This window comes from Lissotriton helveticus, chromosome 7, assembly GCF_964261635.1.
Source record: "Lissotriton helveticus chromosome 7, aLisHel1.1, whole genome shotgun sequence".
Taxonomy (NCBI): domain Eukaryota; kingdom Metazoa; phylum Chordata; class Amphibia; order Caudata; family Salamandridae; genus Lissotriton; species Lissotriton helveticus.
This window is the reverse complement of record NC_136068.1, coordinates 1037922603-1037937477: the sequence shown is the minus strand read 5'-3', so window position 1 is coordinate 1037937477 and position 14875 is coordinate 1037922603. Positions and strand designations below refer to the sequence as shown.

The 14875-nt window shown below is 46.1% G+C and overlaps 1 protein-coding gene across 4 annotated transcripts in view; it reads right to left on the bottom strand.

The window, feature by feature from the left end:
* The window catches only part of ARHGDIA (Rho GDP dissociation inhibitor alpha), a 34097-nt gene extending 20425 nt beyond the window's left edge, over positions 1 to 13672 (bottom strand). The window contains exon 1 of one of the 4 annotated variants that reach the window (XM_078653812.1): positions 13527 to 13672. The gene's annotated coding sequence lies outside the window, so the exon portion shown is untranslated. Of the gene's footprint in view, positions 1 to 13252 lie in introns of all 4 variants that reach the window. The other 3 variants (XM_078653814.1, XM_078653815.1, XM_078653813.1) reach the window with 3 other exon arrangements.
* Between the last annotated feature and the right edge of the window lie 1203 nt (positions 13673 to 14875).

The following is a 14875-nucleotide window of genomic DNA, read 5'->3' as shown; positions in this document are numbered from 1 at the left end:
ACGCCTTGAAATAGCCCCAGGCCTGCGTGCCACATGGGGGTGGGAGGACACGTGTTCGCTATTTTACTTTTGTTCTTCACTTTGGATTACCAAAGCATATTGGATTAATAATAAAAAAAATCTAGAAAAGGCAACACCATCTGTCCCTACTCTGGATCACCAGCCTAACTTGGATCAATATTAAAAGACTGACCCATTGTGGTAGAGGATTTTTCAAACATTTATATTGCCAGCTCTATCCTTCACCACTTCAGATCATAAATTAATCACTTCTCTCCTATCACGCTACACAACTGATTTTTGATATTACTCAAAATAGCGTTTTATGGGTGTGAGTTCATGTATAATTACTAGAACCTTGCGGATCATTAGTTCTTCTTTAATGTTTAGTTAGTGCACTTCAAAATCAAACATGTTGGTTTATTATATTCTAAGAGTCTAAAAATAAGTCCATACCGGAATTCCACAACAACTAACAAATCGCATTATAAGACATATCCGCGATGGGCTAGATCTTTATGGCCCGGTCAGTTCCATATCAGTTAATTGGTGTATACTTTTCAGATGCCTCAGCATAGCGAGACTACAACACCTGCCAACAGTTTCAGAGTTGAAACCCCATCTTAAGTATAGCTTAGAGGAGGAGCTTGGCGGGCATCCGAGATGGCCGCGTGAGCACAGCGCTCCCCGGACCCCCGCCGCTCCCGGCATAATATCCTGTATGAATCCTGATTTTTCGCGAGGATTTATATAGAGGACGTTGGGCTGATCTACCTGGACCTTTCAGAAATTGATTTGGACACCGGGTGCCTGAGTTATGATGAATTGAACTTTTGGGCTCCGCCCTTGAGGTGCGCCCGGGACTGGGTGAGGTTCGGTGGCCGTCTTGGAGTTGAACAACAACGGCAGGGGGATTTGACTGGTGGGTCCCCTTCTTAAGTTTCGGTTTCGATTCTGCCTCAGACTGGGACATTGGTGAGAGGGTCGGGCCAGAACTGGTGCCAGGACACACGTTGGCTGTCGGGCCTTTGGCTGGACTTTTTTCCTCGTTTGCTGCCTCTATCCTAGTGATACCCCTCTGGCGGTCCTTTGGTCCCGGGGTCTCCATTTCTGGTGCCCGGTCCGTTGACCCTGCTGAATCTTCTTGTGACGCATCTTCAAAATGGCGGGCAGAGGGGACCGGGAGACGCGCAAGACGAAGACACCTCTGCGCGGGGGTCCGGTCCAATCTAATGTTATGGACCGTTATACCCACTCTAAGGGGTCCCCCGGAGCTGTCCTGCCCGGTCCCAGTGCATCTGACCACGTAGTGGATGCGTCGACGGAGCCCTCCTTGCAGGACATCATGGGCGCCATTTCTGGCATGAGGGAGTCAATAGGCCAACAGTACGAAACCTTGGCCCACAAAATTGACACTGTGGCAATCGAGGTGAATCTGATTCGTGCCGATCTCTCCAAAACGAACGAAAAGGTGAAGTCATTGGATATCAAATCATCCAGCCTCACGACGGACGTCTCTGAGATACAGACGGAGATTGGCAATCTCCGTAGGGTGAACGATTTCATGACCCGGCGCTTGGAGGACTTTGAGAACAGGGCACGTCGCTGTAATGTTCACGTGGTTGGTGTGCCGGAGAACCCAGAACCCCACTCGGTTGATCTCCTGGTTGAAGACCTGATCCAGAACCACCTATCTCCATCTGGCCTTAGTAAATTTTTCACAGTGGAGCGTGCACATCGTGTTCCGGGGGGCCAGGGTAAGCCAGGCGCCCCGCCGAGACCTATTGTTGCGAAGCTTTTCCACTATAGAGATCGGGACGCTATCCTGCAGGCTTCACGGGTGAAGGGCCCGGTGGCCTTTGAGAATGCCACGGTGAATTTTTATCCGGACTTTTCCCAACAGGTCCAGAAGCAGCGGATGGGATTTCGTGGTGCCAAGAAGCGTCTTAGGAACATGGGGATGCGTTACTCTATGCTCTTTCCGACCAGGCTGCGGGTTGAGTATAATGACCGAACTTTCTTCTTTGATCGGCCGGATGCTGTGAATGACTGGCTGGACTCCCTGCCTAGCCGACCTCCAGAGACTGAGTCCGATGCCCACCCGGGCGGTGCTGAAGGTGGTGTAGAGAGCTGAACATTTCGTCTATACCTGGTGCCTTGTTTTGAATAACTTTTCCAGGGGTGTACGCCTATGTTCCTCTACTGCTTATGTGTTTGATGTATGTTCTTTTTCTCGTCATGGGTCTTGATCGGGGGCGGGTGGGACAGAGCCTTTCCTCCTCCGGGGTCTTTGTGTAGAATAGGGGTTCTTGGGCGACAGGCACACTGCAGGTTGGGGTGGCTTTTTAGCTTTTTGCAGGGGTGCAGGGTGGGGGGTGTTTTCTTGTTATTTGGGGGGAGGGTGGTAGGGAAGTTTGTTGTTTGTGTGTTCTGTTTTCAAGGCGACTTTATCCTGTATTTGAAAATGTTTTTGGTGTCATGCTCATTGGTGGGGGGTTTCCGCTTTGTCGGGTGGGATGGGGGGGTAGCGGGTTGAGATTTGTTTCGTGGAACGTTAACGGTCTGGGAGATCGTATCAAACGAAGTGTGGTGTTGAAATGTATACGACGTTTATCTCCTGATATTGTTTTCCTGCAGGAGACTCATTTGGTAGGCAATGTTTGTCATGCAATGAATAGGTGGGGCTATCGCCTCGTGGCACATTCGGGGTTTACCTCGGGTTCTAGGGGTGTGGGTATCCTTGTTCGGGCTTCCCTCCCCCTAGCTATTGATGATGTGATTCAGGATGACCGGGGGCGGTATGCTGTCCTTGTGGGTCGCTATGAGGGTCGTGCCCTCTCCTTATTCACTGTTTATGTGCCCCCCGGCTTACAGACTTCTACCTTTTCAGATTTGGGCCGTGTCTTGTTGGACCTCCCTGATAGTACTCTCTTTCTGGCTGGTGATTTTAATTCGGTGTTCTCTGGTCTCCACGATCGCCACCCCCCTAGAGATACTCCTGCGGCCCAACAGTGGTTGGGTGGATTTTTGGATACCTTTGGCTTGGTGGATTGCTGGAGGCTTTTGCACCCCACTCAGCTTCAGTACACCTTTCATTCTGGGGCCCATGGGAGTGTGTCTAGGCTGGATTATTTCCTGATGCCTGCGGCTCAGTCGCCAGCGGTGCGTGAGATTGTACACCTACCCAGGGGTATCTCTGACCACTCTCCGCTCTGGCTTCGTTTTGAGGTTGGAGTGGAGGCAGTGGGCCGGGTGGCTCCCATCAATCCGTGGTACCTTACCTCCCCCGAGACCCGCAGCCTTTTGCTTAAATCTTTGGACGCGTATTTTCTGGATAACGAGGGGTCTGTTTCCTCAGCTGTGTCCCTATGGGAGGCCTTTAAGACGGTGATTCGTGGGCAGGCTCTCTCCCTTATTGTTGAAGCTAAGAGGGCGAGGAATAGAGAGGTGGTGGATCTTGAGGGAGAGATTTCTGCATTGGAGGATGCTTTGGAATCTGGTGTCACGTCTGCGAAACTCCATGCCCTGGGTCTGAAACAATTTGCCTATAAGTCCATGGTCACAGATGCTGCTAAAGTGATGTTTCGGGAGCAACAGGGACGTTTGTATGATGTGGGTGACATAGCGGGTAAATTGCTGGCATGGCTGGATAAGAAGGAGAGGGCTAATTGTGTGGTACCCGTGATTCAGTCTTTGAGTGGTGAGAGTGTGACGGACCCGATTGGAATAGTTGACCGTTTTGCTGAGTATTTCCGTGTGGTGTATACCCCTGTGTCTGTGAGGGATGTGGCTGACTCTCGCCTTCTATTGCGTGATATAGCTCTGCCCAGTGTTTCCGATTTGGATCGTGTGGCGTTGGACTCCCCCTTTACTGTTGATGAGATAGCTACTGCCATCCGTTCACTCCGTTCGGGCAAAGCATTGGGCCTGAACGGGTTGCCAATTGAACTGTACAAATTGCGTCCCGACAGGGTGGCTCCGTATCTTCGCGCCATGTTTCTAGAGTCCCGGGAACGGGGTATTCTCCCTTATGATCAGCGACTGGCCACGGTAGTTGTCATCCCCAAGGATGGTAAACCGCGAGATCTTTGTTCCTCCTACAGGCCCATATCCCTGCTAAATGTTGAACCCAAGGTATTGGCGAAACTCCTGGCGTCCCGCCTCCTGACGGTCATTAGTGGCTTGGTCCATCCAGATCAATCCGGATTTATCCCGCATCGCAACACGGCTCTGAACCTACGTCGTCTTCACGGCGCGATTGCGAGGGCGGGGCTTCTGACGGAGCCGGCCATTTTGGCATCGTTGGATGCCTCAATGGCTTTTGACACGGTGGAATGGCCTTATCTTTGGGCGGCTCTTGAGAAATTTGGTTTCAGGCCTGAGTTTATTGGTTGGATCAAGTTATTATATGCGGAACCTCTGGCACAAGTAGTGGTCAATGGTAGGGTTTCGGCTCCTTTCACCCTTGGTAGAGGTACCCGTCAGGGATGCCCCTTGTCTCCGTTGCTTTTTGCACTCGCCCTGGAACCATTGGCTGCTTGGCTTCGGTGGGAACCTTCGCTCAAGGGGATTCGCTGGTCTCCGGACTTTGAGGACCGCTTTTCACTTTACGCGGACGACATTCTTTTATATCTCACCTCCCCGCGCAAATCTCTGTCTGTTTTATTTGACGTTCTTGCTTCCTTTGGTGCCAACTCAGGCCTCGTTATTAACTGGGCCAAGTCCTGCGTGTATGTTCTTTCGGGTGTTTTTCCCCCGTTGCCGAGCAGACTTCCTATCCAGGTGATCCAGTCTGGCTTCAAATATTTAGGGATCTTTATTACGTTGGACTCCTCGCTCCGCTTTGAGCGTAATCTCCTCCCCCCGTTGCTTAGATTGCGACTGGATGTGGCCCGTTGGCGTAAGCTTCCTTTGTCTCCTCTGGGCAGGGCGGCCCTGCTTAAAATGATGTCCTTGCCGCGGTTCCTTTACGCGCTCCAGAACTCCTATGACGCAATCCCCAAGACCTATTTCCGAGAGATCGAGAGTCTTCAAAGGCAATTGATTTGGGACGGGCGTCCACGTATTGCCCTCGCGAAACTCACCATCCCTTGGTACGACGGGGGCATGGCGCTCCCCGATATCAAGCGATATTACTGGGCTTCCCAGTTGTCTGCTATTAATCACGTGATGTTTTCACCGGGTCGGAATCCTGCGTTCGAGATGGATAGACTTCAGCTGCCGGGTGGGGACTTTAATAGAGCGCTTTATTCTCGATCAGCCGGGCGCCATCTTGTGGGCCCATCCAGGATTGCAGTAACTGTATGGCGAGCCGCGAATGTGAGTTTGGGATGGGAGGATCGACTGACGCTGGCGACGCCGCTTTATGCCTCAGAACGTTTGGGCTGTCTCTGGTCTACCAAGGGTTTCGACCGCTGGGATATGATTGGGATTTGTAAGGTGGGTGATGTATGCTCGAAAGGTAGTGTGAAGTCGTTCCAGGCCCTCCAGGCGGAATATGGTTTGAATGATAGGGAATTTTTTCGTTATCTGCAGGTCCGGCACGCCCTCGCCTCAGTTTTGACTCCTGATGAGGCCCTGCCCGAGTCTTCCCCCCTCGAAGATCGTGTCCTTGATGGGCACCTGCCTGATAGCACTATTTCCCTGATCTATAAGAAGCTGATCAATAATCGGGCGGACTTATTGGCCCGACTTCGGGAGGCTTGGGTCAGCGATGGGTTGGAACTGGACGACGAAGATTGGCAATCGGCACTCTCTTCTCCCAAGGAGGTAGCCATTCCTGCCCGTCTCCGTTTGGTTCAACTTAAGATCCTCATATATCAAAACAAAAGGAGAGGTAGGGTAGTGGGATACTCTAACACCCCAGTATCAATCTAATAAACAAAACAAGAGTATTCCAAGGCAATAAAGGAGACCATCAATATGGAGCAAGGAACGACTTCACTTAAGGCGTTTTAGAAGAAAGCCCTCACTCACCACCTAGTGATGACATGCTTCATCATCGGGCCCCACAGAGGGGATCTAGCATCCCCTCTGTGTGCTGCAACGCCAGATCTACTGCGGAGCGGGTAGTGGGTAAGGACAGTGATGTGCAAAGAATATTAAGTGAGTGATGTGAGGTTTAAAAAAGTCTGTAGTGTATCAAAATTAATTTTATTAGGATCACTAAGGACTTATCAATAAAATGATGTGTAGGAAATACGTCCACAATTATTCAAGTGGTAGTTTCCTTAAGTCAGTCGACATGTTTCAGCCACGAAAACGGTGTGAATTTACCTGGCATTCTTCAGGACTTGGTGTGAGTAAACCCTGGCGGTATGGACTCGCTAAGGTCCACCCTTACCTAGGGACGTGAAAGTGAAAATAAATAATGAAAAAGTGCAAAAAATTTAGAAAGAAAAGCTGTCTTTCTAATAACTCCTGGTTTAGGAGGCTTCCGAATTTACGGTTTCTGCACCTGTTAGGGAAAGAAAGGACAAAGACAAACAAAAAGACAAAACATACAATCAGTTGTATTGATGATTGCCTATTTACAGTCCATTGTGCTCCAGTTGGTGGTATCAGAGACATCATGTGGTCGAATAACAGTATAGTTAACACCACCTTGGTCCCCAGAGTATAGAGCGTTATGGGTAGGTAGTGCTAAGTGCTATACGTGCTATGTACAACGCGTGATATTTACAGGGGTTGTGGGTTTAAAACGCTATCAACCTAAAAATATTGGCGCGATCAAGATCGTGCCGAAAGGTTAAAATCAGGGTAATTTCTCACTTTGATAGTGTGATGATTTCACACCATGGGTCACAGGAGGGGGGTGGAGGCGTAATCGGCACACCCTGCGCTCATCAGAGATAGAATAAAATAAGATAAGGCAATTGCGAGACTCAGATCGGTACTTAAGATCCTTCATCGAGTGTATGTCACTGGTCCGCGTCTGGTGACGATGGGCTTTTCCTTGGATGGGTTATGTAAGCGTGGTTGTGGGTCGAGTGCTACCTTTTTACACATTCTTTGGGAGTGCCCGGTTGTGGCGGCCTACTGGACTGCTGTGCTTGAGGTGATGACTGACGTGACTGGTGTGGCCCTGCGGCCGGAGCCTCGACGATGTCTGTTGAATGTGTGGGAGCCCACTGACTACTCTGTGGCCCAGACCAGATGGGCTACCTTGGGTTACATGATTGCGAAACGGGATGTTGCGCAACTCTGGGGCGCTTCCAGGCCCCCTGAGGTCTCGAAATGGGAGGATAACATGGACTGGTCCATGTTTCGTGAGAAGACTGTTTATGTGGCCAGGGGCAGACCCAGGGCGTGGACGAAGATTTGGGGCCAGTGGAATGAATATCGTGGGGATATCTGTACCCCTCCCCTTGTAGGCACTGCTGAGGTTATCTTATCTCCCTAGGCGAGCGTTCCCAGAACCCTTTCATGCTGTTTTTTTGCATTTTCGATTCTCCCCGCTGCTCCCCTTCCCCCCCCCGACCTTGTTGGAGCCTCAGGGCTCTGGGTATGTTCTCCTGTCCGTGGACCATCCCCTCCGTTCTTTGGGCTGACCTTAATTACCATGCATTCGCCTTTTTAGTGTTTGTTTTGCTTTTTGTATAAAATAAAAATGTTAAATGCTCTGTGACATGTGAGGAGTAATGCTTTGTGCTGGATTTGTACCTGTCCACGGGTGTCCATTTCTAATTCATGCCTTGTGCCTTATTAGCGGCCAGCCCGTGAGGTTGTAGGCCCATTCTTGTATTTTTCTATGCTTGCTCAAATAAAGGTTTTTGAAAAAAAAAAAAAAAAAAAAAAAGTATAGCTTAATCACACTGGACCTTATAACCTTTTCCACTTTCCCTTGACACAACCATTGTATTTACTCACAAGCTTACACCGTGCAGGGAACTAAATCACCCAAATCCTATCATTTCTGCCCTAGCTCACTTCAAAACATACCATGGTGTCAACTTGCCGCGATCAGTATCCAAAGACAGTCATCTCTTCCCAAACACTATACACCAAACGATACATGATCCTTTTCCTCACTCAAAATCGAATAGCCCACCAACACTTTTTTTAAATAAATAATTTGCTTATATATAAAATGTTACTATGCAATTCTAACATTGCCTACAAACTTACATTGTCTTATGGGGTGCATATTCCACACACTTCCAATATTTAAATATCGCCTCAAAAACACCTTCAAGAATAGCACGGTGGTGCTTTAGTTGTTCCACAGTTAATAGCAAACATTTAGTGTTACTTGTCAATTTTGTCCACTAAATATTTCTCACACCAACCACCTACATTCTCATGTGCCCACACATTCTCTTGGTCATCAACGTTTTCCCCAATTTTTAGGTCAAAGCTTGCCAGATAGCACAAATGTCTTGTTGCGAAGGACTTATTGGGGACGTGTCAATAGCGACCTGGAAATTAATTCTGCCGTTGCTTTTCTATTTAGCAGAAGACAAATTAAAACGGTAATCTAATACACAGAAATCAATTTAATGAATGGACACCATTACCGTAGATATTTGAAATGACTTTACACAAAAACATAACATTCTCAATGACTTCCATTTCTAAAGTGCAACATGCAAATTAGTCATCCAGAGCAGTACTTGTTTAAAAAATGTGAAATCTGGGGGTACCCCAAAAAAAAGCTTGCTCCGATCACCACACCTTGTTTGGACCTCCTGCCAAGTAATACATCTCCCGCCGACTATAAAATGACCCAGCTCTTTAAAACCGTTGGCTTCCCAAAACCTTAAATTACTCTTCTGGATTTGGAGGCACAGGCTTTTACAATCTGTAAGCTGCAAGTACTCACGCCCTGTGGAATGAGCCTTCATAGAGCAGAATGCATTGAGTCTGATGGAATACTCCTGCGATGTCTAGCTTTCCATTGGCTTTTGTTTTGTCACTGTTACTTGCTTTATGTTTACTGATATTGATTGAACTTCTGAAGCACTCGAATGCCAATGGCGTCTTGGCGCCAATGTCAAACCTCTGTTCACTAAATAGTTCTGGGCAAAGGCCTGCTGAATAAACTTATCATAATGGGACAGAAAATAACCATATTTTAGGCGCCTTCCTAAATCTAAGCAGATTAGGCTGGCTTCTCAGACGTTCAGGGAGATTGTTCAACAATTGAACTATAGTATGGAATAAACTCCTGCTGCCCCACGTCTCTTGATTTTATGTATGATTATTGTCCGGGAGTTAATTGATCGTACCGTCCTGTTCAGTCTATACCAGGAAGGATTCTTTTTCAGGTATGCTGGGACATTTCTATACAGGGTTTTATGAGCCAAGTATAGAGCCTTGAACTTGACTTCTTCACTGGAAGCCAGAGGAGTTCTCGAAGAGACATAGCCACTGACTCAGATTTGGTGCAAAAGTCTTGCCGCATCATTTTGTTAAACGTGAAGCTTTTTCAGAGAACGCTGATGAATGCCCAAGCAGAAGGCATTACAGTAATCCAGCCTCGATAGCGCTACGGCTGTGACCAGTAACTTTTTTTTTTAATTCAAAGGGAATAAAAGGAAGAGTCTTCTTAGTTTTGTGTAGAAGAAACAGGAAGAAGTGAGCTTGTTAATCTGAACCTTGAAGGACAGATCAACGTTACCAGGATTGGTCCCAAGAGACCGGATTCTTACTAAATAGAAGGACCTCAGTTTTGGCTGAATTAAGCACAAAGCTCTTGTCGTCCATCCATAGGTCGATGGTTGACATACAGCCCTTGAAGCGGTATGCACTCATCAAGATCATTTGTGATAGCGACCACAATTTGTTTATCATCTGCATAGGCGACTGTAGCAAAGCCAGAGGAACGGATTCATTTGGTGAGAGGGGCTACATATATGTTAAATAGCATGGGGATCAAAGCAGACCTCAGGGGAACCCCACATGGCAAAGAAAAAGGCTTGGAGGGCAGGTCCCACAAAGCAACTGATTGCACTCTGTGCGTAAGGAATGACCGAAGCAGCTCCAGGGTGGACCCTTCAATTCCTATTTCTGCCAGGCGATCTATCAGAACCTTGCGGTTGAGAATGTTGACGGATGCCGAAAGATCAAGCATTATCACTGTAGCCTTCCCTCCACTGTCTAAAACACTTCTCAGCTTCTCAAGCTCCGTACTATAATTCGGTCTAAAGCCGAATATAGTGCAAAGTCTAGGATACTCTTCACCTCTACCAATTTGGACAATGCCAGGTTCATGCGTTTTTCAAGGACCTTATCTGAGAATGGTAACCTGGAAATAGGACGATAATTCTTTGCACTTTAGGGTCCAGCGACAGTTTCTTCAGTAGTGGGAGAATGGAGGTTTCTGTCTACTGTGGGTGGGTGGGAGAAGTAATTTTAGAATGGAGTTGAGTAGCAGAGTGAGGAGAGGTGCGACTGCCCCAGATCTCAGAGTATTTTGGGGGGACAAGATCAGAAGGAGCCCCCAATTTAATTTGACTTCGGGCCTCAGCCACTCTGCCCTTCGTAAGCAAGGTAAACTTGTTCAGAGTCAATTTGTCTAAAACTGCCCTATTTGGTACCTTAGGCAGAGATCTAACATTGGTATTTAATTTCACATGAATTTCCGCCACCTTATTTTTAAAGGAATCCGCCAGTTGATCATAATAGTTGACATGCAGCAGGTAGAGGATAGACTAGAAAAAATCTGTTTCAAAGAGTTCTCTTGAAGAATTCTTAGCGGAGTATATTTTTGTAGAGAAGTATCTGGACTTTTCAATCGCAATCAAATTTTTGTATTCTTGAATACGTTTGTTGTATTTGATCTTTTCCCCCCTCCTATAGCGTTTCCTTCACAATTTTTCTTACAATCTGCATTTTTGTTTTAATTCTTTGATCTAGGGGGGAAAAACCAAGGGGCAGAAGGTCTACTTATGCAGTTTTAAACAATTTTGATAGGAGCTAGTCTGTGCAAGTACATTCACTGGGCCATAGTTTCGTTATGGGCAGCAGGTGCATTAGAACTGTGACCCAAAAAAAATTCCACCAGGATTTTAAATCACAACTGAAGCGGGAGCCCATTCCCTTAACCACTTGGGATGCTAAGGCCAACTCTGCTGCTTCAATGTAATTTCCATTGAAATGAATGGGCACTCCATGACGAGTTACCCTTGTCATTAGCATCCAAGTACACTACATTCTATGACACTGCCTAGACCACTGCGCATTTGAAAAAATATTTTGTGGCTTCTGTGTTCACCTGCAAACAATGCGGATCAGTCCTTCTGTACGAATAACTACCCTCTAAGACTGCTCCTCTATGGCCCCTCAACATACTCCAATGGGCATACTTTTAATCTGTGCAGCTGGTTTCCTTCCTTGCATTAGGGGATAAAACACTCTGCCTACTCTACTGCACACTTCATAAATTTTGTACTTGGCTCTGATGTTGACTACAAAGTATGCTGTTTGTTGTCCTTCTTTAAGCCCCCACCTTGCCTCTCCAACTTCCCTTTCCACTTCAAAGCTTCACAACCTCTCTTTACATTTTTATCAACACTCACGTAATGTATATGTTCCAGCACTTTACTTTCACCAATTGTTGAATTAGGTTTTATACCAATTGCACTCCATCTTTCATGGCATTCTAACGTATTCTAAAATATTAGGTATGCTCTTTCCCAGCTGTGTCCTTTACTTACAAACCCACCTAGCAAGCTGTGTTCTTGTTGGATCTCGTCAGAGACAGACATGATATATCTTGAGATATTTTGCTCACATACAGTGGCTTAGAGATCGCTTATTGGTTGGCTTAATGTAGCTCATGTGCTTGTCTCTCATTTTATAACATGTATAGTAGCATTAACTTCCACTTCTGGTGTTTGTCCCTCCCTTGGAGCTTGGCCCAAGTACTTGTATCCTTTCACTGCTCTCATTTCAAGCACTAATCTTTTCTTGTACTTTAAGCACTCAACTAATGCATGTCTTTTCAAGCAGTCTCCCTTGTGTACTCTTTCCCCTCCACTGCAATCCTGATGCAGGTGCCCCCCCCCCCAAAGTGGTTCTCCCCACTGTGTTCCACATTGCGATCCATTTTCTTGCACCCTTGGTGTTGCTTGCCCCCAACCCCAGTGTTTCTTTACCACCCCCAATGTCCTCCATGTTGCTTTGCCCCCCTCCTGCCCTCAGTGTTTCTTCGCACCTCCAAAATTCACTCCCTCAGTGTTGGTTCTCCCACCTGCCCTACTTTTTTCTTTTTTGTCTACCAACCCAAATCAGCAAACAAAATGAAAGAAAAAAAGTGTTTGCATCATTTTGTAGGTGCGTGCCTGCATTGTGCTTGCTCCTACAAACAATAAGGGGGGGGCCTGTAGTAGTATTTTAAGCCATTCTGCACAGCATCATGGGTACTCTGCACATGGCTATAACGATTGGCAAAACAGATCAGTCCCAAAGGCAAGTCATACATGGGAGAACAAGCATTTTCAATGTCAGTAACATTACCCCACTCGGTAACTTTCCAAATTGCCCCATAATATATTACCAATTTTACTCTATTACCCCATGCATTTCCTACTCCGCTGTGTTTACCAATTCCTACCACAGCACCCTAAAGGTACACTGACAACAAAAAGACACAAAAAAGGACATCCGGATACCAGTTCTCTAAAAATGTTTTTAAAAAGGAAAAGTTTCTTCTAGAGCGCTTCTTCGGTATAGTAGTTCAGACCCTATCTTACATACAGATGGTGGCAATACTACATCATAGCCTCCCAATCTACTAACTGGCAACCCCTAAGTGCATCTCACAGCCACCAAGCGACAAAAGACACCTAATCGCATCACCCCATCCGGACAGAACTCCATTGGCTTCCTTACTGGCGGTACTATCTTCAAAACCAACAGCATCGTGAACGTAGACAACGTCACCAGCACTTCCTCCTTATATTGCGGTTAGCTCGCCATGTCTGATAGCTCTCGGCCACACCCACTGCCAGGCCACAATCAGTCTGGAAATTTAAAAAATAAAATGAAGAATAAGGCCGCAGGCCTTTTCTAGGTAGGCATCCGATATCTGGACCAACGTTCCAAGGCTGCTTCCAACTTAATTTAAGAAACCTCTTTAAAAGAACAATACATCAAAATGCAGTAACATCTAATAATCAATCTTGCACCACTTGCCCTGCCCTTCTGCCTAGGTTCGCTTTATACAATATAGAGAATACATAAGTAAATTCGGTACAATGAAGCTAGTCATTATCCTCTCCTGGGCCATTAGGCTATTCTATTCAAATACCTCTTTTTTTCGAAAACAGTTTCCGCCCACGTCGCTTCACCACAGCTTCACTAACGTCCGCACTTTTCTGGAGTAACCTGTGGCCTTCTTTCTTCTGTACTATGTGCATTTCCGCATTCTTGCCCCTTATCCCTCTACGAACCGTTTCCTCTTGCAACGCACCCTTTGCCCCACTGGCCTTCTCTACCGATCTCTAGCCCTTGTTCACCCTCGACCTAAAGTGCATCGTCATATATCACATCCATACCCCAATCGCTCCCATTAAACAGCTCACCGTATTTCTCAGGTTCCCACTCGCGTACTCGCTGCCTCCCCCAGGAATGGCGAATGAAAGCCGCACCCGGTCCCGCCCGCAGCGCGCGCGCACCCAACACACTTCCGGTGTATGCGCCACTTCCAGTGGGTGGGGCTGCGTACCAGAAGGACCAATCATTCATGTGGTAAAAACCTCTGCTGCAGCCATCGTGGCGAGAAGCAAACGTAATTGGTGGTGATACAGCGGTTAGAGCGCTGCGTAGCACGACCAGACTTCTAGCGGTGGCCGCTAATGCCGAATGCTGTGGACGTGAAAAACACAATACGCTTATTCGTGCCTATAATGAAAACCACCCTCCAACATGGCCCTTGGAATGCTTTTACCGCACAAGGAGAGAAGCGCAATGGAAATAGAAAATGGACAAAGAGCAACACCAGAACCTCAGACCTGACAACTATATTATAATAATCATAGAATGTAACAATCAGTAGGAGATCTGAAGGCCAGGTACAACGCGATGTCAGGATCAGAGACGACTCCTTTCCCCCACTTTATTGAATAGCAGTAATTTAAAAGAGCATCAACTATTTCAATAAAAAACATGAAACTACACAACCCAGCAACCTCTGGGAACCATAACCATAGTAACAGTCCTCCAATCACAGTGCAGGTATATATATATATATATATATATATATATATACATACATATATATATATATATATATATATATATATATATATATATATATATATATATATATATATATATATATATATATATATATATATATATATATATATATATATTCGCTCCAGAAGCACCAAAATAGCGAGTCACTCCCCAGACGGGTGCTGTTACACGTTGGTGCAGCGCGTTTTGTATTATATATATATATATATATATTATCGCTTCGATTATTCTCCCATTCACCAGCGCGAGTGCAGTTTCTCTTTTTTCCTGGTGAATGGGAGAATAATCGAAGCGATAATATATATATATATTGACTGTGATCAAGGGCATCCGCCCGAAACGCGTCAGTTTTCGCTTCTGTTAAGCGCTGCTTAATAAATGATCTCTTGCCTCAGATTGGAATCGTGGAGTCTTCTGTTCTGCCTGGGGACCCGGGACGGCAGTTTGGCTTTTTCTTGTTTCTAAGATAGATATATATATGTATATATATATATATATATATAATATATATATATATATATATATATATATATATATATATATATATATATATATATATCTTGCTCTCCCACTCTCGCAGTTGACAGTAGGAAGTTATAGTTAGGACTGTGCTTCTATTCAAAAAGCGTTTTTTTCTTTTGCCAATATCTTTGGCGTCGTTTGACAAATCTTT